The sequence below is a fragment of the Galeopterus variegatus genome, unplaced genomic scaffold (genome assembly GCF_000696425.1).
Source record: "Galeopterus variegatus unplaced genomic scaffold, G_variegatus-3.0.2 Scaffold1975, whole genome shotgun sequence".
Lineage (NCBI taxonomy): Eukaryota > Metazoa > Chordata > Mammalia > Dermoptera > Cynocephalidae > Galeopterus > Galeopterus variegatus.
This window is the reverse complement of record NW_007728086.1, coordinates 133,737-157,095: the sequence shown is the minus strand read 5'-3', so window position 1 is coordinate 157,095 and position 23,359 is coordinate 133,737. Positions and strand designations below refer to the sequence as shown.

At 39.9% G+C, this 23,359-nt stretch overlaps 1 protein-coding gene across 1 annotated transcript in view; it reads left to right on the top strand.

Moving 5' to 3' along the window:
* Positions 1-4,078: 4,078 nt before the first annotated feature.
* LOC103596295 (neural cell adhesion molecule L1-like protein) overlaps positions 4,079-23,359 on the top strand; it is a gene marked incomplete at its 3' end in the record, with an annotated part of 146,967 nt that continues 127,686 nt past the window's right edge. The window contains exon 1 of the mRNA XM_008579896.1: positions 4,079-4,219. The remainder of the gene's footprint in view (positions 4,220-23,359) is intronic.

Here is a 23,359-nt window from a genome sequence, read left to right as displayed (position 1 = left end):
CTTATCCCAAGAAAGTTGTCTTACTTAGGAATCTATAGTGAACAAGAATGATTTCAACTGCAAAAACAAGGAAACCAATTCAAAGTATTTTATGATAATTTTTTGGTTCACCTTAGCTAAAATGTCAAGTTGTGTTCTAGGTACAGGTTTTAGTAAATAGTTCAAGCGTAAGTCCAAGGCAGGTCTGTCATTGTCTTCCTTTGGGTAGGGTGCCCTTGATTGCTCTAGTCACTGTAGACAGAGGGATGGAAAATATTCGTTGGTTATGCCTGTGTCACGTTCCTGGACCAGGGGTAGAGAGTGAGCATCAGGATCAGCCTCAACTCAGCCACATAGGAGATATTATTCCCTAGGGTTGGTTGAGCTGAATGAATGTAGATAAATGCTGGGTAAGCAAAAAACAAAAGATATCCACAGTAGACTTCATTTGTATTTTTCTTGACTATTCTGAAACTGTTCTGATAACAGAGATTATAGTTACTTTAGTTAGGGTAAAGGCTAAACAGTTATAATACAGAGACCCCAAACAACACTGGCTCAAAGAATAGAGAAGTTCAATTTTTTATGGTAAATAGGCTCTGATCCACCGAGTCATTCAGGGATTCAGGCTAATGGGGTTTCTTCTGTCATCCTCAACATGAGCCTTTCACCATTGAAAGCTAGCTAGCTAGAAGGAAAAGAGAAGTGAATTTAGAGGTTATCTTTAAGTAGATGACCTGGAAGTTGCCAGCAGCATTTCTCCTCATGTCTCTTTTTTGAGAACCTAGTCCTGAGGCCAAATCTGGTCACAAAGAAGACTGGGAAATATAGTCTTTATGTGGATGCCATATGTCCAGGAAGAAGAAAAGAACAGACTAGTAAGGGTATGGGAAGTGGATAGCAGTCAGCAGCTGCCACAAACTCTTATATTAATGAGACTCACTTGATCTCTCCTTTTTTTCCAACATGTTTCCTTTATGTAGAGAAAGAAACCTATTTTTAAAATCAACTGGACAAAACAGAAGAAAGGATAAGCAGAGACCTTTATTTTGGCTATTTGTGTCTGTAAAGATAAGCCCTTACACTGCTGGTATCACTCACCTTGTCTTGTTTGCTACAGTAGAATTGGAATAAATTAAATCAACTTCAAAGAAGACAGTGGCCTGTCATATTCTAAAATTATATTAGAAATTGGAAGATTTTCAGTATATTCTAAGTCATGAACCAGTAGTATAACTTTGAGAAAATTTCTGAACCTTATTCTTCTCAAATGTAATAGGAAGCTATAGGAAAATATGTTTTCTGAGGTCTCTTCCAGATTGAAAAGATTTTGTATTGTGTTGGAAATAGAGAGGTTTAGATAAAATTCCATACTCCAAAAATATCGGCACTTTCCCCAACAAATAGAAACTCATTTTATAACCTAGTTCACAGGCCTTTGAGAGAAGACCCGGCTGTGTAGGACTTTGTAGCAAACCACCAATAAGAGAGTAAACTAACCATAGTACACACTTCTGATTGGAGGCTGAGAAATCTTTCTGACCTATACAAATCATCAGTGGATGCCTTAAGGCATAAGATTTGATAACACTTAACATTATCTTAGTTACATAAGTATAATGTTATTAATAGCCATAAAATTACCTAGCCCTTTTAAAATCCAGTGAAATTATCTGATTCCATGACCTCCTAGTACTGAATCACACATGGTAATGATCTACGGCTTGACATACACGATTTTACCTTTTTATTCGTTCCAGAATTATTGCCCTTTGATTTTTCATACATGTCATTTTGTTCTTGTATTAAAGGACAAGTTAAAGGAGCATTGACTCTGCAGAGTTAAGATGGTCTTCTTTAGATTTATTAATATCTAAACTGAAGGTGGCTGCTTTGTACTTCCAAGGTTGCCTTTGAAGGATCTGTTCCTCAGTGGAACATCCTGCTTTCTTTTATTACAGCAGTTGGCCAGAAAACCCCTGTCGATCTGTGACTATTCGGAACTGCTAGACTGAAATGCCATTTCCAAAACTACAGCACTTCTGCTAAACAATTTTTCTAGGAAGGATGCCATATCACTAGCTACTTGGCTTTGCCTCCAATGGCCCTGGCTCTGGGAATGATACCAAATGATGGTTCGGGCTGGGGGAAGGCAGTAAATCAGCAGTAAAAGCTGAAAAATATCCCAGCTTTTAATACCTTTTATCTTTTTCCAGATGACTGGCCTATCTCTCTCACCTTCTGCTTCTACTGATGACAGTACCCCGTTTTCCCCTTCATTTATGCTTTAGTAGTAGAATTTTTATTTGACATGGTCTTCCTCAATTGTGAGAGAAAATTCACACTTTTCAAAGCTAATGCAATTAAATATCCATGTGATTCATGAGAATCTAGTTTTCCTCCAGCACTTATGTGCAGCTGTGCAATGCCTGATAGATTAGGATTGTTTGTTGAGTGGGAAATGGGTCTGAACAAAGTGTCAGACGGTAGATTGGGAGCCAGGAGAGGGTTCCAAAGCAGCAGCAGAAGGTATCTTTAGTAAACATCCACTCTGGCTGAAGGCTGCCTTCTAGTTCCAGCCTTCCTGGAAGCTGAGAGAGCGGAGCTGAGTTCCTTGGGCCAGGAAAGGCTAGATTTGAGGCCTGATACATTTGATAAGGTATTAAAAATATGCACCCATCCTTGGAGATAACAGCTATAAGATGTTTCTTGGATGTGGAAATTTAAGTCATCTGCCTCCATTTTGCATTCCTTTAAAAAATACTGTTTTCTTGGTTCATTTGCCTTCCTTTATTCTTTTCTTCTCTTGCTCCCTCCCTCCCTTCATTTCTTCCTTTTTTTCTATCTTCTTTTCTTCTCTCCTTCCCTCCCTCCCTCTTTCCTTCCTTCCTTTTCTTTCCTTCTCTCTTCCCTCTGCCTCCCTTCCTCCCTTTCTTCCTTTTTACTTTCCCTACCTTTTCTTTCTCTCTCTCCTTTCTTTAAGTTTGATTGCCTGGGGTAAAGAGTATTGCATATATGCCGACTTAATTTTTGTCCCTAGTAAGCCATGGGTGGTTCTTACTTCCTCATTTATATATAGTGTCAGATGCTCAGAAGTGTGTTATTTCCCTTTCAAGAAAAAAGCGTATGTAAGAGCTGACACTTCATCTTCTTGTTGTGGGTATTGTGCCTTGGTATTATTCTCTAATGTATTTTTGGATATGTGATTTAAAAAGAAGCAATTGGCCTTGTCTATTGTTTCCCACTATACCTTAGCTCCTAGAACGTGACTGATATATAGTAGATGCTCAATAATTTTTTTTCTTTTTTTTAAAATAACAATCCTAATGTCAAACACACAAACCACAGAGAAGGAAAGAACTATATGTTCAAGAATACTCTGTTGGTCCTGCCAAAATGGAGTTCTGAGTCTTTGGCACAGTGGATGCTTACCCAGAATGTGGTAAACTCTTGAGACCAATTTGGCTTTTTTGTCTCTCTTGTGGCTCCCTGAACTTGGACATGTTTTCCTTACAAGCACAGTATTTTTCTCTGTTGGAGTTTTACTCAATATTCCGTCTTTGTTTCTATTTTAGAAAACATGCCATATAAATAATGATGGCTGGGGCAAAGAATCAGTCCAGAGGTACCATTTAAACTCAGGACAAATCCTGCCCTCACTTGCATTTGCAATTTGCCAGTGCAGTCATTTTAGAAAACATGCCATATAAATAATGATGGCTGGGGCAAAGAATCAGTCCAGAGGTACCACTTAAACTCAGGACAAATCCTGCCCTCACTTGCATTTGCAATTTGCCAGTGCAGTCGGTAGGAACCGTGCCCACACATGAACTGACAGAATCGAGGCCCCAAGGTTAGCAATTATTAAAATGTAAAAATCCATTTATTCATTTCCAAAATATTTTGTTCAATTGCTTCTGAGGCAGAGTCGCGAGTTGCCTTCCCTCTTGATGCTCCCTGGAGTGGCATCCAATGCTGAGGGTAGCTCCCAGCTCTAAATGTCCTCATTGTTCAACACACTACATGGGAACAAAACGAGAGGGAGGGGACAGGCGGGATCTCCGTGGGCAGACCGGGGTGCGGATCAGCGGGGAGCAGCAGGCAAGAAACTCCCCTGGATCGCCCAGAGCGGATCTCGTCCCGCTCCTGCTTGTCCCTCTCCGCGCTCCCAGCCGGCTTTGGGGGGAGAAGTTTTCCCGAGGGGAGGTACCGGACGGATCGTGTGCTGGAAGAAACTCAGGTGTGTCAGGGGTGGCGGTCAATTTGCATGTCTATTGCTAGCCCTGGAGGCTCTCCCGACCCGCCCCTTAGCCAACTCTTTGAGCGAGAGGGAGGAAGGATTAAGGGTTTGCTACCGGGAGGAGGGGATCAACTCATTATGGAAAGTAAGTGGTGCGCAGTCGGGGATCCATTCTTGCCTAAAATGGGGCCGATCGAGGTCCCTCAGCCTTAACCCGGGAAGAGACACCCCTTTCCCAGCCCCGCGCCCAGGTGGCTGAGGCTGGATTCAGACAGCTCGGGGTCAGTCGGATGGAGTAAATGGGGTCCTCGAGTCCCCCAGCTCCCCTGGTCACCGGTAGGTTGACCCTCCCTCTTTCCTCCAACCTCCCCAACCCCCGACCTTCTCTATTCCCTGGAGAGGATTCCAGATCCTCCTGTAGACTCCAGCCCTCTCTCGGGTGGAGGAGTCGGAGGTCCAGTTAGTTTGGGGGTCAGTCCTAGCCTCCGCCCCACTCGCCCCTGCACATCTCTTAGGTTGTGGGGCTCAGATCTTCCCCACCCGCACCGCCCCTACTTGTCCCTCCCCAAATGTCGCCAGCCTGGAATAGGGGTATTTATGGACCTTGGGTTGAGTGGGGCGGGGGGGCGGGGGGGGGAGACGAGAAACTGGGGAGGAGCAGGAGCTCCACCTCCCCAGACCACCGTGGGGGCTGGAGGGCTGGCCGGGGGCCTGGTTGCCATGGCTCCCTGGTAGCCAAGCCCGGGGACTAGAGATGCCAGTCACGGATGGTCCCTTCTTCCTCTTTGTGCCTCTCTCCCGCTCTCTCTCTCTCTCTTTTTTTTTTTTTTTTGAGTGAGAGAGTGCGTGGGGAGGGAGCAGGGAGAAAGTGATTAATTTGGAGAGCAGGGATTGGAGCCGGGAGGCTGGGGAACGCAAGCCCCTCCATTCCCACTCCTCTGGCTCGCTGCGATCTTCACTTTCTCAGCCAGGGACAGGGCTGAGGAATTCCTGCGAAAAACCGGGGGCCGGAGAAGCCGCTGCCGCCTCCCGGGCCCAGGTACCCACGCCCGGGGCGGCGCGCAGAGGCAAGCGCAGGGTGTGTGGTCGGGTTGTCAGCCGCGAAGGCGGGCAGGGGAAGGGGTGGCAGGCGAGCGGCGGAGGACAGGTGTGCAGCGGCCCGGCAGGGTGGCACGGAGGAGGAGGGAGCTACCGGCTCAGCCCTCTGAGACAGGCACCGGGGTTCCGCCCCGCCCGCGGGAGCCGCAGAGCAGCCCCAGCGGCAGCGAGTGGCTGCCGGGGCAGGCGCGTGCGCGATGGCGCGCTCCCGCTGGAACAGGCCGGGGTGCGGGGGATTTGCGCGTGCGCGCGGAGATGGGCAACTGGTGGGGCAACTGGTGAGCCACCGGGGATCTCGCGTGGCAGTCTCCCGGGGCGCCCACGTGGGTCCGAAATCCGGCTGTACCATCTCTGTGATGTGTTACTTGGACGAGCCATTTACTCCGTGCCTCAGTTTCCCCTTCTAAATAAAAGAGGTAATATCAATGCCTTCCATGTTGGGTTGTTGCAGGACTGGAACGGGATAATTCAAGTAGACAGATTAACCCCGTGTCTGATGCGTAATAGACACTGAAAAGTTGGTTATTGTCGCTGATGGCATTATTGTTAATATTAATTAACCTTCGATTTAATTAGATACGGTGCATTCTCATTTCTCTGAATCTTTATTGAAGGCAAAATTGTGTTTTGTAATTTTGGAGAATTAATCTCAATATTAATATTATTACTGCCCAGTCTAACTCCTATAAAGGTGTGGTTTGCAGCAGCTTGGAAGAGATAAAATGAGCAACTAACTACTGGTCAAGTTGGCTTTTCAGGATGCTGAAAGCTATTTGGGAAAATTTTTGGTGACAAGAAAATAAAGTGTATTCCATAGTTTCGTGTGTAAGATTTTGTGCTTCCTCTTTCACTTGCTGATGTTACAGCTGGGTTTGTCTTAATTTCAGTCTTTTTGTGATGAACCACCCCGTGGTTTTCATCATTTAAGTTGGTATTGGAGTCTAGTATATATCCTGGCTTTCCATTGTATTGCCTTAAGTGCTGCAGTGGATTTACCTCTAGTAATGGCAGCCTGTAGTGTATAATCATTCCTTGCAAGCTCCTGAATATTGTCAGGGACTAAATGGAGACAAATAGTTATTACTTGGGCGGGTGTGAGTGCTGCCTACAGCAGTTCATTAATATCTTGTTCAGGTCATGTTTGTACCCACTTTACTGCAGAAGCACAGGACTATGATGATTAATATATATTTTCCAGATTGTTCTGTTGCATCTAGACTTCGGAGTCTCTTCTTTTAAAGGGAATGCTATAGATGTTATTGATACCTCATGGTTACATAGGTGCTCTAACTTATCAGGAGATTAGCTAACTGTATATCTCATGGATCTAATTTCAGGTCTGACAGTAGTTGTTATTATATTTATTACCTTTAAGTTAATTCATTCCATTAAATGAACTGGTTTTAAATAAATTTTTTAGAACCATTTGGTTATTAAAATATAGGCATGTCTTCGAGGACTTGAGGCAAACAAAGCCAGACAGATGTCACTATCACAAAGATCCTTAGTGCATTTTATGAAATAGAAGTCACCTAGAAAAACATTTGCTGGATAGAAGCTTGATTTTATAGTTACTTCTGACAGCTTTGAAGATAGGAGGTTGTTTGGCCCCAAATTGCTTTGTTGAAGTAATTTAGCCTAATTTGCTTTTATGGAGAATTAAATAAGGGTGATGATCAAGACTGATTTAAGATTCCAGTAATTTTTAACTGATAAAGGAAAATTAGGTAATAGAGGGGAACTGATGGCATCAGTTTTGAAGGAATGAGTGTCAGTTCAGGTAGTAGAGTATTACTTCGAGTTTGGCTTCTGCAAGACAATGCTCTCATCTTCAAAGTGAATTTGTCATCTTTAAAAGGTACCTTGAGGAATTAGTGTGACAGCTTGTCTGAAATTCATGTGATCATTTACATATTGTTTCCCAGGAGCTTTGGCATTAAATGTTTCATTTATTGGAAATTATTTTGCCCTTTGACTTATGACAGCCTACAGTCCAATAGAATCTAATATATTTTAGAAACAAAAATTTAGTTTTTCAGCATTTTGTATTTTCCCTTAAAATCTGAGCAGTAATGCAATTGGAAAGCTTAAGTTAGGCCAAAGACAAAGGGTGGCAGTAGAAAAACATAGCATATCGGGAGGTGTAGAGTCCTCAATTTGGGGAGCTAATTGACATGCGAAGATATGATCAAGAGGATGAACTTGTCTCTGTACTAAGGCAGTTTTCAATGATGTAGTATTATCTGATTTAATCAGCTCTCGTTGTTATTTTTTCAAACCAAGGCTGAGAATACTATATTTTCAATTATGAACATTTTGATTACAGCTTCATTCTAACTAATTCAGTCTGAAGAGAATGCAATTATTATGGTGATTTACATACAATATGCTGAGTTAACACAGCTAATGAGTGAAAGCACAATATTCTTTTTATTCATTCCTGAAAAAATATTATGCTAAGCATTCTTTCAAAGAAAAGATTACATTATTCGCCAGCATTTTATGTCTACCTACAAGTAGAATTGGCATCGAGCCATTTTCTCTACTATTAAAGTGAAATCTCTTACATTTTAGTGGTCACACGTCCTCCTCATCTTGGGGGGATTGTAAACAATTCTCAATTTAATTAGATATGGTGCTTTCTCCTTTCTCTACATCTTTATTGGAGGAAAGAGTCTGTATTTTCTAATTTTGGAGGCTGGTTAACACCTAAAACATTACTAATTACTGCAGTTTATTTTACGTGTGTTGCAACAGTGTAGTTAGTTAATTATAGCTTTCTCATTAGCACCATGTAGAGAATAATGAATTAACACTTCCCTTTGATCAAAAGAGCATCTAAGTTTATCTTCTGAGAATAAAAGTGTTATTGTGTTACCAAAAGTCACTATAATTTTCCCAGGAAACAAATTGGTTGGAATTCTCTAGCACTCGGTTAGGAAGCCTGATGAATGAGATGGCTTGATCACAAACAAGAGAGGGTAGAGCTGTGGTTGCTTGGCAACCTAACATTATTCTGCAATTTCTTCTGGTATATTTATCCAGTAAACTAGAAAATTCTGTTTTGTTAACGAATGTTTTTAGCCAGTGCACAAATAGACCATAACTAATTGAGATTTTATGTATTGTGGGTAAAAAATGATCCTACTTACCTTCCCATTGTGTTTAGATAATAAAAATACAAAGAGACATAGTCTCTTTTCAATTTTTAAAATTTTGTCTAAAAAAAATGTTCCTTTCATTTTCACATAATTTGGTCCTACCAAAAGAATACAACTTGTGTATCTCTTTGGAAGTCAAATTTGTGTGTGTGTGTGTGTGTGTGTGTGTGTGTGTGTGTGTGTGTGTGTGTGTGTGTGTGTGTGTGTGTGTGTGTGTGTGTGTGTGTGTGTGTGTGTGTGTGTGTGTGTGTGTGTGTGTGTGTGTGTGTGTGTGTGTGTGTGTGTGTGTGTTTGTTTATACACATAAGTTCAATAAGAATCAGAAGTAGAGTTTGAGATGAGATGAATTCTTCAAAAATCATGCTTTGCTAGTCAAACTGACAATTTGGTAATTTTAGGGTGGGTATAAATATCCAATTCAAATGATGCTGGCAGATGATAATAGCAACAATTATAAATGTATTGAATTTGGCAAGTATATAAATGTAGTCTGTGCTTTGGCCAGGGTTTCTTCTCCTGGTGGTTCTATCACTTTTTCACTTCTGATACTTGGGTGGGTCTTATTTCCTCTGTAGCTGTGGAAGTAGGAGCTCAGAGAGGCAATTGGTTGCACATCTCCAGATCCACTTCTTCCTAACCAAGGTGCTACAGTCATACCGTTTTCCTATACAGCCTATGAATTTTAGTGTGCATCTCAGTTCCTTCTCAGATCGTAAACTTCTTGAGGGCACACGTTCCATTTTATTCATCTCGTAAACCCTTACAGTATCTGGCACAGTGAGAAGCAGACTGGCGTTCTGGTTAAATGCACTGGCTATACATTCAGGCTGCCAGGGTTCAAAATCTGTCTGTCAATTCTAAGTTTGTGGCCTTGACTAAGTCATTTTTACCTCTTAATGACAGATTTCTTCCATGGAAGTGAGGATAATATTCGTACCTAGCTTATGTGTGTTATTGTGAGCATTATATGGGGCAATCTGTGAAGACAGCTTACAGCACTAAGTGCTCAATAATTTCTGGCTTTTTATTATTATAATTATTATCCTTCCATACCATGCTCAGTGTATGAATGCACGAGGATAGAGAGAGAGAAGTGTGTGTGTGTATCCCTGGGTATGGGAATAAGTGTGAGCTGTGATCAGTGGTGCTATCAAATGGAAAACTGTTGATACCTGCATTAATTCTATACACATATAATAACAGTAATTATTTTAAATATTAAAAGACCCTGTGAGTTGTGGTTCACAGGCTTGGCTGAAGTTAGACTTACCTGGAGCTTTTTAAGCTTTTTTTAAGCTACTTAGCTTTTTAAGCCTACCAACCTAGATCAATTTAGTCAAAATCTTTGGGGGTGGTGACCAGCCATCTGGATTTTTGAAAGCTTCCAGTGAGATTTTAATGTACCACCAAGTAGGTTTTCTAAGATCGTGTTGGCCTGAGGCATTGATTCGCAGTTACCTTGGTGTCATGAAATGTGGTTGGAAAAGAAAGAAAGCTTTGGCAAACCTCTGAGGTTTTTCTTACTAATCCCTGTGGTTTAAATAGTACTTTAGTCTCTGAAGATCTCAACTGTGCTTTTAATTTACTGTGTATAATTTCATTTTCAACCACATGTATCTGTGAAGATGGTAGGAAAGAAATCATTATCCTGATTTTGCAGATGAGCGGAGTCAAATTACATGATTTGACTAGGTCCATACATTCAGAACATGTCCAGATATCAAGATTCCTGTGACTTTTGAGTTTTGCATGTTTCTCTGTTCTGCCTTAAGATTTCAAATGAGGGAGGAAGAGTTACTGGTTTTGGACTAAATTGCTGTGTATAAAAAGCTGTATTGATGAGAATTGCAACCTTCTTTGTTATATTTTGCAATGTAAAGAAAAGTAGATTTTTTTTTTCTAAAGAAGAGGCACCAGAGTCTATTTATTATTTAAACCAATGTCCCTAGGACCGAACCCAGCTTGTATATATATTTTGTTTGGCCCAAAGAGTGTTTAAGAGAAATTTCAGCCAACATTTAAAAGTTGGAGATTTCACATAAAAATTCATATTTCTGGCTTATCTTGAAAAACTTGACGCTCTCACAACATTGGATCTGAGTGCCTGGAAGGCAGAGAGTGCCATCGGCTGGAACTGAGTAGCACATCGTCTTGGTGGTCTTGAGGGACCCATAGTTTTGTGTGTTTTCTGGGTAAAACCTGGCCCCTTCTGGTCTTCATTTTGGTCTTTTCTTACATATAGGTCATACTCCAAAGGGGCAATTGAAAGGAGTTTAAAGAAGGGAGCACGTCTTTTTGGACAGGTTGCAGGAAACCAACAAGGGCTGCCGGTAAAACCTGGCCCCTTCTGGTCTTCATTTTGGTCTTTTCTTACATATAGGTCATACTCCAGAGGGGCAATTGAAAGGAGTTTAAAGAAGGGAGCACGTCTTTTTGGACAGGTTGCAGGAAACCAACAAGGGCTGCCGAAGCACTCCCAGAGCTGTTACTGTCCATTGTCCTGAAGGGATGATGGGAGAGGGAAGTCACTGGAAGGTGGTGAGAGCAGTAGCTCTGGGGAAGGGCTGCCCCGTAGGACCTGTGGCTTTTGGTAGAGGAACGTAGCCACTGTTCATTCACAAGACACTGCTCTTCTCCTGCCCCAAGACCTCCTGCTGCTGCTTTAGAGTGGCTGAACTGACTGCTCTGTCAGAGGGCAAGGGAGACTGGTTGGAATGGGCTGTAGAGGTCAGTTCTCCTGGCACAGAGCAGGATGGAGGAAGGTGGAGAGTGGATCTGAATTGAGTGGGTTCATGAGGAATACCCAGCACACCCTGAAGAATATGAGTAATGGGGAAGAGAAAAGCGCAAATTGCCAAAAACAGTGCAAAATAGAGCATCATTAAGTTTCCATTCAGGGCATCTTCACCATGTTTCTTTGTCATTCCTTTCTCCTCTCTTCTTTCATTGCCACAGGCGGGCATGCTCATGCCCAGAGGTGGGTTTCACCTGCAACCTCTAAACTTCAAAACACGTTTGTCCATTCCCTTGCAGTACCTCTGCTTTCCAAGATGAGAGCTGATGCAGCAGAGAGAATGATGCACAAGGCGTATTACAGCTTCTATGGTAACAGGTCTGCATTTGTAGCAGAGGTTCCTCTCTAACAAAAGTCTTTGCTTGTAAGTGGTGACTTTAATGCAAGAGATTGTAGGTATCATACCTGGGAAGTGGAGATACCCTCAAATAACAGTCTGGCAGCTGAAAGGTCTGAATCCTGGACACTTGGAACTTTGGATGAGTAGCCCTCTTTTTTGGCATAATTGTATCAGAGATGAAAGGATGAGAAAATAGCTCAGGGATGCATTGGCAGCATCCTGATGTGAAGAATTTGTGTTTCTAGGGGCTAAGAGATATTTTCCCCAGTGTAATAGCATGTAAGGGGGAAGAGGAATGTGGCAATTTTTGATGATCTGCTACTATTAGAGTTGATTGGGAATTCAGTGTGTTATCACATTGAAGACCTTTGCTAGAGACAATAAAGTAACAGAATATCAGCTTCTTATGGGACACCTTATGTATTGATGTGTTCAAAAGAAATAATTCATCTCCTGTGCAAAAGGTTCAGGAAGAAGATAAATATTGACCTTTCCTGACTCTGACACTTGACACTTTGTTTCCATTTACTCAGAAGATTAACGTTGAAGTTTTCTACTGAAAATTATATCTTGCATTGTTTATGCATTTTAGAGAATTTCCCCATATCATCTCATTTGACTTTTGCAACAACATGGTGAACAAAAGGGACAGGTAGTTGGCCCACTTTACAGATGAAGAAACTGACGTGGTGGTGCAAACCAGAACTAAAGCTCACGTATCCTGACTTGTAACCCAGTTCATAGCCCACTGTATTGCTTTTAGACTTCCTTATTTGAAGAAAAGAAAAATGTTGTATAACTGACAGTGAATCTTTTTTTAAACTTAGGACTGTGATGAGTCTAGGGGAAATTTTGAAAATGTCACCAGTTATATTCCTTGGGTTGAATATAGCCCAGCCCAAACATCGGGAAATTAAGTTTTTCCAAAGCTTTCTCAAGTCTCTGATTTTTTTTTTTTAATATGTGTGTGTGTGTGTCCTATGAAACACTGAGAGTGATCACTTTGTACTAAAGACAGGACTAAGTCTGTGCCAGGCAGATACTTAAATAGCCACTGTGTATCATTTATCAAGGGTTTATTATGTGTTTTGCAATCTCTACATCAGTGATTTGAAGAAAGTACTATAATCATAATATCCATGGCAAGCCGGGTGCTGCAGACATAGAAGGGTCCTTGTACAAGGTTATACATACAATATGGCTTGCAAGTGGCAGAGGCAAGATTCAGACTCAGAAATATCTGATGTCCAGCCCTAAGCCCTTAACAGCTACTCTGCTGTCTTTGAGCTCTCCATACCCCTTACGCATCCTTTGTCTTCTCTTTGGACTTTCGTTTCTGAAAGATACAATGTCCACCTGTGCTCCCTTGATTAGTAGGATTCTTCAGTTATGGTCTTCACCATGGACTGGCACTCTTCCCTGTTGTCCATCCAAACTTACCTGTTCTATGTCCCATTATCCCAGGTAAACATGCAAAAAAGTAGATATAATGGAATCTTCATCAGGTATTACATGGTGATGTGCACCTATCCGAAGAATGGTGGCATTTAAAAGAGGTTTTAAAATCCTTAATGCAAAGGATTAACAGCAAGGGGTGCCATGTTAGAGAGACATATTAGTAGACGGGGGACATTTGTGTTCCCTCCAAAATCATGTCATATAAGCATTTGGTGCACTGACTTTTCCCCTTTGCTATAGCAGACCCTGGGCACCAGTATATGTAAAAATCAAAACTTTGCCCTCCCTGAAGCTTTTGCTTTACCTCATTACCCTTTCCTATTTCTTGACAGAAATGTTTCTGATGCATATCAATATGCATGGATTTTCCTCATGTCTGGGTATTATATGTAACCAATTGCATTACATGGTTGGCATTTCCACAAAGGTGTGAATATCTGCCAGTCCAGATTAAGATATAAATAGTTGGCGGATGCCATATCCCAGCCTTGCTGTTCTTGAAAATGACACCAATCATAATCATGTCACTATCTTTATTAGCAACTGTCAATTAAGATAAGGCTTTGGAGGGGGAAAAAATGCAACTCCCAGCATACGTCAATGTATTTGGGAGTTTTGAAAAGTTTTTGATGTTTTGGTTTGTAGTATTTTGAAGCAAATGTTAATACATTTGAAAAAGATGCATAATATGAACAGCATCCTGTAATGCTGAGTGACTCCAAAAGGTTCTTTTTTGTGTAATAGTGGCAAGAATGTTTGTTTCCTGCTTTGGCTAGACAAGAGATCTCATTTCCTTAGACTGTGTGGAATGGATTCGCTATAAGGCTTTCGTCTGAGCCAGACCTGCTTCTCTGGAGTGCAGCAATTGGCTTCTCAAGAAGTACATTTATTTTTTTGTTGCAAATTCAAGGAGTTTCTAAACTTGTCCTGTGAAATACAAGTGGTGACAGAGTGGAAAATTTATTTATCCTATTAAAATGTAAAGATGTAAAGAATATTAAAGCATTATACAATGGCAGTAAGTTGAAAGCATTGCCCACAGTGGTAAGCAAACAAAAATAATAACAATTTTTACATCTATAGCCTAAATCTGCATGAATAATAAACTATTTGGGATTATTTGTGATTGTTCACTAATTTGAGACATACACTCTTTTCTGTAAAGAAGATCTTAGTGAATGGACAAATCTAGAAAGTTAAATTTGACCTTCATTTCGCTTTGTGATCTTTAGCAATTCGCAGGGGAGCTAGATTTCAAACAATTTCAACAGTCCGCTCTGTCTGTGCATACAGGTTTCTGCCTGTAATTGATTTAAGCTGAACAGATTTTGAACACAATTGATTTGCTTGAAATAATATTAAAGAACCAGCATCGAGCAATTCAGGTGCAACTCATGTGTGCTTCTGTGAGCCAAGTTCAAATAAATTGAATTTGACCTTAACCACGGTCCCCTCAAAAAAAGGGCTGGCAGTCATTAGAATGAATGCCATCCAATCGTGTATAAAAATTGATATGAGTTGTTTGGGTTGGAAATTGACCTCCATATACAAAACCCTCTTTTGAAAACTTGGTTCCTACCTTCTATTTTTCTGTTTCATCAGAAAACTCATCCTGTAAACTGAGGACAGAAACAACGTTTACCACTGCCTCCCAGTGGCAGTTGGAGGATTAATGAGCTAATATTTGCAAAGTGCTTTGAACATAAAGGTGCCAGCTATTATTACTACTAATAAACCATTTTTCTCCAGTGTAATTTTGGACAGCAGCCATTAAAGACCCATTACTGTATTTAACAGTAAAACAATCTGCTACAGCCCAGTATTTACTGCCTCAATTAAGCATGCTTTTCACCTTCTTTGCCCCTTCAAATTCAGAGCCAGAGAGGAGGTACAGAAGGAGTGTCATTGTTTTCCAAGTTCATTGAAATAGTGGGTTTGGGAGGTTTGATGGTCTCTGCAGAAAGCTAGACTGTATCCTCAAAGGGGGCTAGCTTGGCTGCACTTTTGTGTTTGTGCTTCTCGAAGGGAATAGAGTGCCAAGTTCTTGGCATTTATTCAATGGGACTTATATGGCAGCCTGTTGTCTTTGAAGGCTGCATTCCAGTTATCTTTTTGATGACTTGATACTGGTACCATGAGTGGAATGGGTTTATGTGGGTGGTTGCATGTGTGTGCATGCAAGAGGGTGGGGGGAGGGTGTACTCTGTTCACAGCTCACTACTAAAACTAAAGTGGAAAACTGCAGCAATTGAGCAGCTGCCCCCAGTCCACAAATATTAAAAAATAAAATTAGGGAACTTGAATTAAACAAACTAGTTTTTAAATTAGTAAATTTCTATAATTAATGTATGGTATTAAATTACTTCAAACCCAATGGATTTTGATATATGTAGATGTCCTAAAATATCAAATGGTACGGTGTAGTCTATTTCTCACATCTTGCCGAAACAATGCTCATTTTCCTATAATGCTATTTTACTATGGTAAATGAGTAAAAAATGTAAAATAAGTCATGGCTATTTTGACACCTGTCCCAGTTTATCACCAGCTACCACCAGTATTTAAATTCTAAACCAAAACCTAAAAGTTGAACAAAAGAGGCCTCATAGCTAAAATATCAAATGGTACGGTGTAGTCTATTTCTCACATCTTGCCGAAACAATGCTCATTTTTCTATAATGCTATTTTACTATGGTAAATGAGTAAAAAATGTAAAATAAGTCATGGCTATTATGACACCTGTCCCAGTTTATCACCAGCTACCACCAGTATTTAAATTCTAAACCAAAACATAAAAGTTGAACAAAAGAGGCCTCATAGGAACTTAAGTCTCTATTTTGGTAAAAATTCACTAAAGTGCAAGCATTTTAGTCTGGGAAGACCTTCCTTACTCAGTGACTATTAACTCTTAATATAGAACCATTTTAATAAGCATAATTGTCTATTTTATTTTAGTGAATGACGGAGTATAAACAGCAAGTTAGAAATAATGAGGGAAATTTTGCAGATTCATTCACAGATGAAAGAATTTATAGCTATTATCTCTTTAGCAAGTGAAGGGGATAGAAAGACTAAAAAAAGATAACTCAGAAATTATAATGACTATATGGGTGGTCCTGAATCATTAAGAAGTTATAAAATAGTTTAAAACACAAAAATAAATTTTGGTATATTGCTTATAGAAGTACAAATCATTTATGTGAAAATCATAGGGAACCCCTCGTTCCTAGTTATCTAGCTGTTTAAGAATAAGTACAAATTTCCAGCAAAACCCCAAACCTTTTAAAAGGTTTCTTTTTAGCAGCAATGCACTCATAACTATCCAAGATAGGCGCTATTGTTTACAGATAGGATTTTGTATTGCCCATTGCAAGTGTAACACGGAGTGTATTTTTCATTTCTAGCAAATGAGATGTAGGTATAGAGTCTATTTTCTGTTACTATCACTTAGGGAGACTGTGCTTTGTACATACTATCACCGTTTCATTGACTCCTGAAGTTGAGCTCATGCCGTTTTTGTCATTTGTTTTGTTGAATTGTGCATGGGGCATTTACCATATGGTTTGAAACTGTTTGAGACCTCAGTAGATATATGTTTTTTGCATATGAGATTCTTGTGGTATCAGTAGGGAAATACACAGTTGTTTGTTATTGGGAAGAAAAGTACCTGGAGGCTTGTGTGTAGCTCAGAGGGGAAACGATGAGAAATGAATCTGAAATGTGACCATGTAATCATTTATGTAAAATGTAAAAAAACCATTGTCACACTTATCTATAACTACATGACAAACTAACCCATAAATTAAAAAATAACTTCAAACAACCACCATTTTAAGAAACTCATGACTTTGTGGGTCAGGAATTCAGGTAGGGCTCACTCAATAGGGTGGTTTCTTCTGCCTCACTTGGTGACAACTGGGCCCTTACAGTGGCATTCAGAGGGTGGCTAGGATGGGCGAGTGGCCCCAGGATGGCTTTCCTCCATGTCCGATACTGGACTCTGTTGGGCACTCTTCCTTTTTGTGTAGCCTCAGGTCCTTTCCATTGGTCAGTGGAGTTTTTACCCAATGGCTCAGGCCTCTGAGAATCCAACTCGGAAAGAGAGAACGTGTCAGTTCTCTTAAAGGCTAGTTCTGGGACTGTCCAGATTCAAGGGAAGTCCTCATCCAGTCACCTTTTTGGAGGGTTCTAGTGGACAGGGTAGGAAGAAATGGAAAGAAAGACATGCTAATTAACAGAATTATTAAACCCACTGTGATATGCCACTTCTTCACAACGTGATTGATTACAAGGTAGAAAAAAACGTGGAACACGTAGGAAAGTCCTCTGTTCCAAGGGAACATTCCTTTCCTTCTGCCCCCATTTTTAGATATCTTAAGTCCATACGGCTTTGAGAGGGAATAATGACATGAGAGTGAGCTTTGGCCAGCCTCAGGTGTCCGTGGTTTTGTCTAGAAATAGAGAGTAAAGTTGAGAGGAAAGAGATGTCAAGTTGGCAGAGAATATTATGGGCTAAGATTCTTTAGCAAGACAGGCTTTCCTGATGCTTTTTTCCTCTGATCCATCTGGATTTACCCATCCTCTTTTCCATTTAGCTTGGAAGTTGGCTTGGACTTGGGAGAACCAGGACTACCTCAGCAGAGTTGGAAGGGCCAAGGTGAAACCCAAACTTCTGGAAACAAGCAGTTGCTACTTTCATGGCTCAAGGAATTGGGCTTGAGGACAGGGAGAAAAGAGCTTATCCATATCCTTCTATTTATCCATCACCTGAAATGATGATGATGCATTTGGCTGCCTCACTCCTGCACCTGTAACTCTCAGATAGGGGACTAATGGCTGGCGAGTACCAACATGGTTCTTAGATCTTCCTGCAGTGTTATGAGAGCACAGAGCCAGAAGCAGGTCAAGAATATAGAGCAGGAGCACTTTCTTGGGCTATTTCTTTTTCTTTAAATGCTCTCTGATAATGGATAAAAAACTGCTGTCATGCCTGACATGGGTTCAATTTGTGATCTCACTGCCTCTGTTTCAATGTTCTCCAAATCCTGCCACCACATTCTTCCTGATACAGCACCATTTTTCTCTCAGTGTGTGGAAGCCCTGTATACTGTCATTCTCAGGCCTCTGAAGCATTACCCCATCCTTCTGATAAGCATGAGTCCGGGAAAATGCAGTATTCACAATTCCAAAATGCAATGCTATGGTGAATTTAATTCTGTAAATTGCCTTTGAATGACAGATACAATGCCTATATATTATTTAGTTTGATACCTGTAATAACTAGCTGTTTAAGCAAGGTCGCTGTCAGTCCTGTTCAAAGAGGTTAAGTGGGGCTAATGAAACTAAGAAGTGTGGGAGTGGAACTGGAACTCAGGTTTTCTGACTTGTCTTACGCTATTTTAATGACAAATCATCCAGTCACTGATAAAAAGGTTTTCTCTAGAAAATGTAAGTTTTCTGAACAAGTTTCATTTTTAGACCATATAGCCTAAAGCCCTGTAAATGTTAAATTCTGCTTTTTTAATTTCAGGAAAAAAAAAAGTGGAAGGAAGAGATTGGTAGTGAGAACCAACTAGAAGGGAGAGTGGTAGTAAACTGAGGTCTCTACAATAAGTTTATATTAAAAAAAATATTGGGGCTACAGGAGCACACAGATGCCTCGGATTTTTTCATAGTCCCTCTGATATAGCACAGTGAGTTTTTACTATAGCAGGGAGCACCTGTTCACCAGTCTTGCTTTTGCAATTTGCCATTTTCTGTCCTCTCTGTATGTCTTTTCTCTACTTTTAAACTGCCACAAAGCCTGTGCCAACTTTCTCTGTGATGCACTGAGATTTATTTCTTTACCAGCTATTCTGGAAAATTCCTCGTTCAGTCTCCTAATCCCTTGACCACTGCAACCTTTTTCTCACTGGATTTCTGCCTTTTATAGTCACTCTTCTCCATGAAGGCCTAAATGTCACTGTTAAAATCCCCTTTCTCACTTGTCACTTTGGCCATAATGTCATTTACTTCCTGAAAATTTCCCCTGGCTCCCCATTGCTTGGCAGGCCAAGTAACTGTCACACTTGGTTTCCACATTCAGCCGGATCCAGCCTTCATTATTCCTCTCTACGTCCTTGTATCCCTAGAGACCCTCTCCTTTGACTCAACAGCTCACTGCTCCTGTCTCCTGAGTTCCTGCCTTCTCACATAGATTTCCTGCTGTTCTCTCTTCTTCAAACAACCAGTCACTAGATAATCTCCGGTTCTCCAACACTAGACTCCCCTAAACTCACATTCTTTTTTACTTTTGTCATGCTTTTGTGCCATCTAATAGAATTCACGTAAAATTTTAACTTGCTCATAAAAAAAAATGCATTGACTTAAAATGGAGGCTTTATTTCACTATTATAAACAAATACCGGTATCAGTGGCAAACATTGAAAGGTAACTACAAACGTTCATACAATGAAAGCAACTTTAGTTCAATAAATTCTAGCTAGATAGTGTTGCCTGCCAAAGACTCTGGGTTCGAGTCCTGTTCTCTATAAAATAGAGAGATTAGTAAAGTTGAAATACTGTTAGTGATATATTAGCACTGACCTGAGACATTCAGCTTTTTATAGTCAGAAGGATTGAAAGAGAATTCACAGGGGCCATTCCCATGATATGTTTACTTAAGTCCTGCCCAGAGCACACCCCCAGATCATCTCAGGACTGACAATACTGTGTAAAGCATGCAGCCCAACTCAAGGAGGATGAAGACACCCCTAAGAAAAATTAATCACACTCTTCCTCACTCTTTCTTCTATTGTGTTCCTGTGTTTAATCATTAAATGAAAATTTATGGAGTTTGTGCTATATGGAAATCACTGTGCTCTATAGATAAATTCCAAAATGAGTTACACACAGTTATTGGCCTGAAAATGCTCACAGTTACTACTAAATGTATGACCATAAAATATTAATGTGGGCATATATGCATTACCTGAGGTCCAGCACCCCCCAAATTTAATTAGACTTCTGGTCTAACTAAAGAACTAGGACATACACTCAAGTGTAATGCATAACAGAGGATGAAAAATACCATAGGAATGTATAGATAATGTGCTGTGGGTGATCAGAAAAGAGAATGATCACTTCCAGCTCGTGCAGTATAAGTTATTAGGAAAGAGGTAGAATTTGAAAGGCAACAAAGAAATTTCATTGCTGTATTAGTCCATTTTTGTTGCTTATAACAAAATATCTGCAACTGGGTAATTTATATGTGCTGTGGGTGATCAGAAAAGAGAATGATCACTTCCAGCTCGTGCAGTATAAGTTATTAGGGAAGAGGTAGAATTTGAAAGGCAACAAAGAAATTTCATTGCTGTATTAGTCCATTTCTGTTGCTTATAACAAAATATCTGCAACTGGGTAATTTATATAAAAAAAATGAAATTTATTGCTTACAGTTTCAGAAGCTGGGAAATCCAAAGTCCAGGGAACACATCTGGTGAGGGTCTTCTTTGATGATGGCTTTCCAGCAATGCAGAGGTCTCAGATGGCAGAAAATGGCAGAGCAAAGAGGGAGAGAGACTCTCCCTTGCTCCTCTTTTAAAGCCCTTGGAACCACTCCCCTGACCACCATTATTAATCCATTCATTACAGCATGGTCCTACAATCTAATCACCTCTTCAAGGCTCCACTTTTCAGTCATCACAATAGGATTTCCCACTCTCTCAATACTGTGACAGTGGGGGCCAAGTTTCCAATTCCTGGAACTTTTGGGGGGATGCAATTTAAGCTTCAATGAGTGTGTGAAGGGGAGAGATTCAATGCACAGCAATTGCAATGATCAAATGATCATTTCTCTGAAATGGAATAAATGTTTAAGCCCTATTTAATGAACATTTAAGTTTTAGCAGTATTTGTCACAGTGTAATCTGGTGCCACTTGAGAAAACCTGATAGGATCAAATGCAATTTGAATTCCTTTCTCAAGTTCTGAAAGGCTTCTCCACATATTATAAAATAAGAGCCCTCTCTAATTTGGAATCAGGTGAGAGAAAGCCAAACGTAGGTGGAAGATGGATACCCTCACAGCATCTGTGTTTGGGGAGTCAGCCTAATGCTCTCTTGACTGGATGGCAGAGAGTTTGGGGGTGAATATCCAGAGCCATCATAGGGATATTTGGTGCCAGTGACTTATTGAGGTGCTTTTCAGTTCTGAGATGACCAGTAAATCAGCTACTCCCAGCAGAAAAACACAGCACCTTCTTTGTTTGTCAGCTGGATTAATTTATCCTCTACATTTCAGAGTACTGCCAAATCTATGTTCTCTTGTCCCTTCTAGAGCCTGGTTCTCAGTTCTGGACAGCTCAGACAAGGCTATATAAGACTATTTTGTCGTTATTCTCTAGACATGATATGCATGTGAAATGAAATAAAAGGAAAGTAATAATAGGACTTCACATATTAGGGTCTGACTATGGACTATCAATATTCTCTTAACTCTTGTTTATATTTGTATAATCTTTTTTTTCAAGTGAAAATATTTCTCACATTGTCTAAGAGACCTTGATGCTGGGTACTGCATTATCAATATCATTTTCTTATTGGCCAGGGAATGCTTAAATAATTGACTTGTTGAAGCTTTTTCATACACTGCATTTTAACTATGTTTACAACTCTTAAAAATTTCACCAATTTTTAAAGAGATATGAAAATAAATACCCAGTTTTGACCAGTAATAGATGCTCTTGCTTCTGATAGCACTTTGAATAAGGCATTCCTCTCTATGAGTGCTGTGGATTTTTCATTTACACCTAGAAACACAGAAAATCAAATGTACTCAAAGTTCAATAGGAGGAAGTACTTGTGTTATTTGAGTTTATAAAGCAATAGCTACAGTGATGTGAAATATTTGAACTGTCTTTTGGAACTACACCTTGCAAAGATTCATTATGTGCACCTAATAAGATAACAGTGCCAAGGCAAAATTTAGAGGTTATCAAGTTGAGAACTTAAATTCGTAGTGTGTGTGAACACACACACACACACACACTTGCACAAGGCAAAATTTAGAGGTTATCAAGTTGAGAACTTAAATTCGTAGTGTGTGTGAACACACATACACACACACTTGCACACACACACACACAACTGTTCTTTTGCACATGTTCATTACATCACTTGTGCTGAATTTATTCTCTTACGTTATGCTTTCTCATAAAGCATTCATCAGCTAAGTGAAAGTCTTAACATTGTCATGGATTTGCTGTAGTTTATTAGCAGCAAAAAGCGACATCTATTTTTTGGCCACATGCTAGGTGATTAATTGTAAAATGGTTCTGTGCATTGAGGCATCTCTCTCAAATGCTTTACAATCTGACTTTTGAAAAAAGGTACATTACTATTAAATGATTCAATTGTGAAATTTACTTCTAACTTTGCCATTTTTTAACTTTTTATTTTTTTTCACTTTTAGCATTTCTATTAATGTTTTATTTACTCGTTCCATGAATCAGTCAGTTTCATCAAATTTGTCAACTGCCAGCCTAAACCTTTGGAAATTGGTATAATGAATGTTCTGAGTGAGAATGAATACATGCCTTTAGGGATATTTTAAATATAAGAATATAAAGTCTGAAACCTAGCTGCCGAAATATGGCAAAAAATGCAAACAGAAAATGTGTAAAAAATACCATTGTATTTCAGAGATAAATCTAATCAAAAACTGAGGTCTTGATGGTACAATTTTAAATTGAAGTACTGTGAGAGAAATAGTCTTACTGGTATTTGAAGTTTGGGTTCATTAAGGGTGAAATTATATCTTTGAGAATGTTTGACATGTAATTCTAAAAGGTACAGTTTTGTTTCTTTTTGATGTCCTGTGATTTCAAATTTGATCTCTCTATATGACAGTTCAAAAAAATCTCTTTACTTTTGTGTATTCCTTTTAATGTGGTCAGGAGAAGAATAAAAATGAATATTCTCTTTCATAAAGCTAATGAGATTTAATTTTGAAACAGCGTACCAGAATGCTTTTATGAATGAAAGAACCCTAGTTCTCTGAACCCTAGAAATGTTAACTCTAGACCAAACCTGTCTCTAAAAAAAAAAATCAAAGAGTTTGTGCTTACAGATGCCTTGAATAAGATGTAGTCTGACCAGAAATATCTGTATTTCTTATTTCTTCTGTCACTGCCAACTTGTCTGTGGGTATTGACAATATATTTGTAGGCTTATTTCCTTTTGGGCATAACATGCCTTGGCCAAACTGGACCATAGTTTTTGGGAAAGGACTGCTAAATATGGCAACTCATA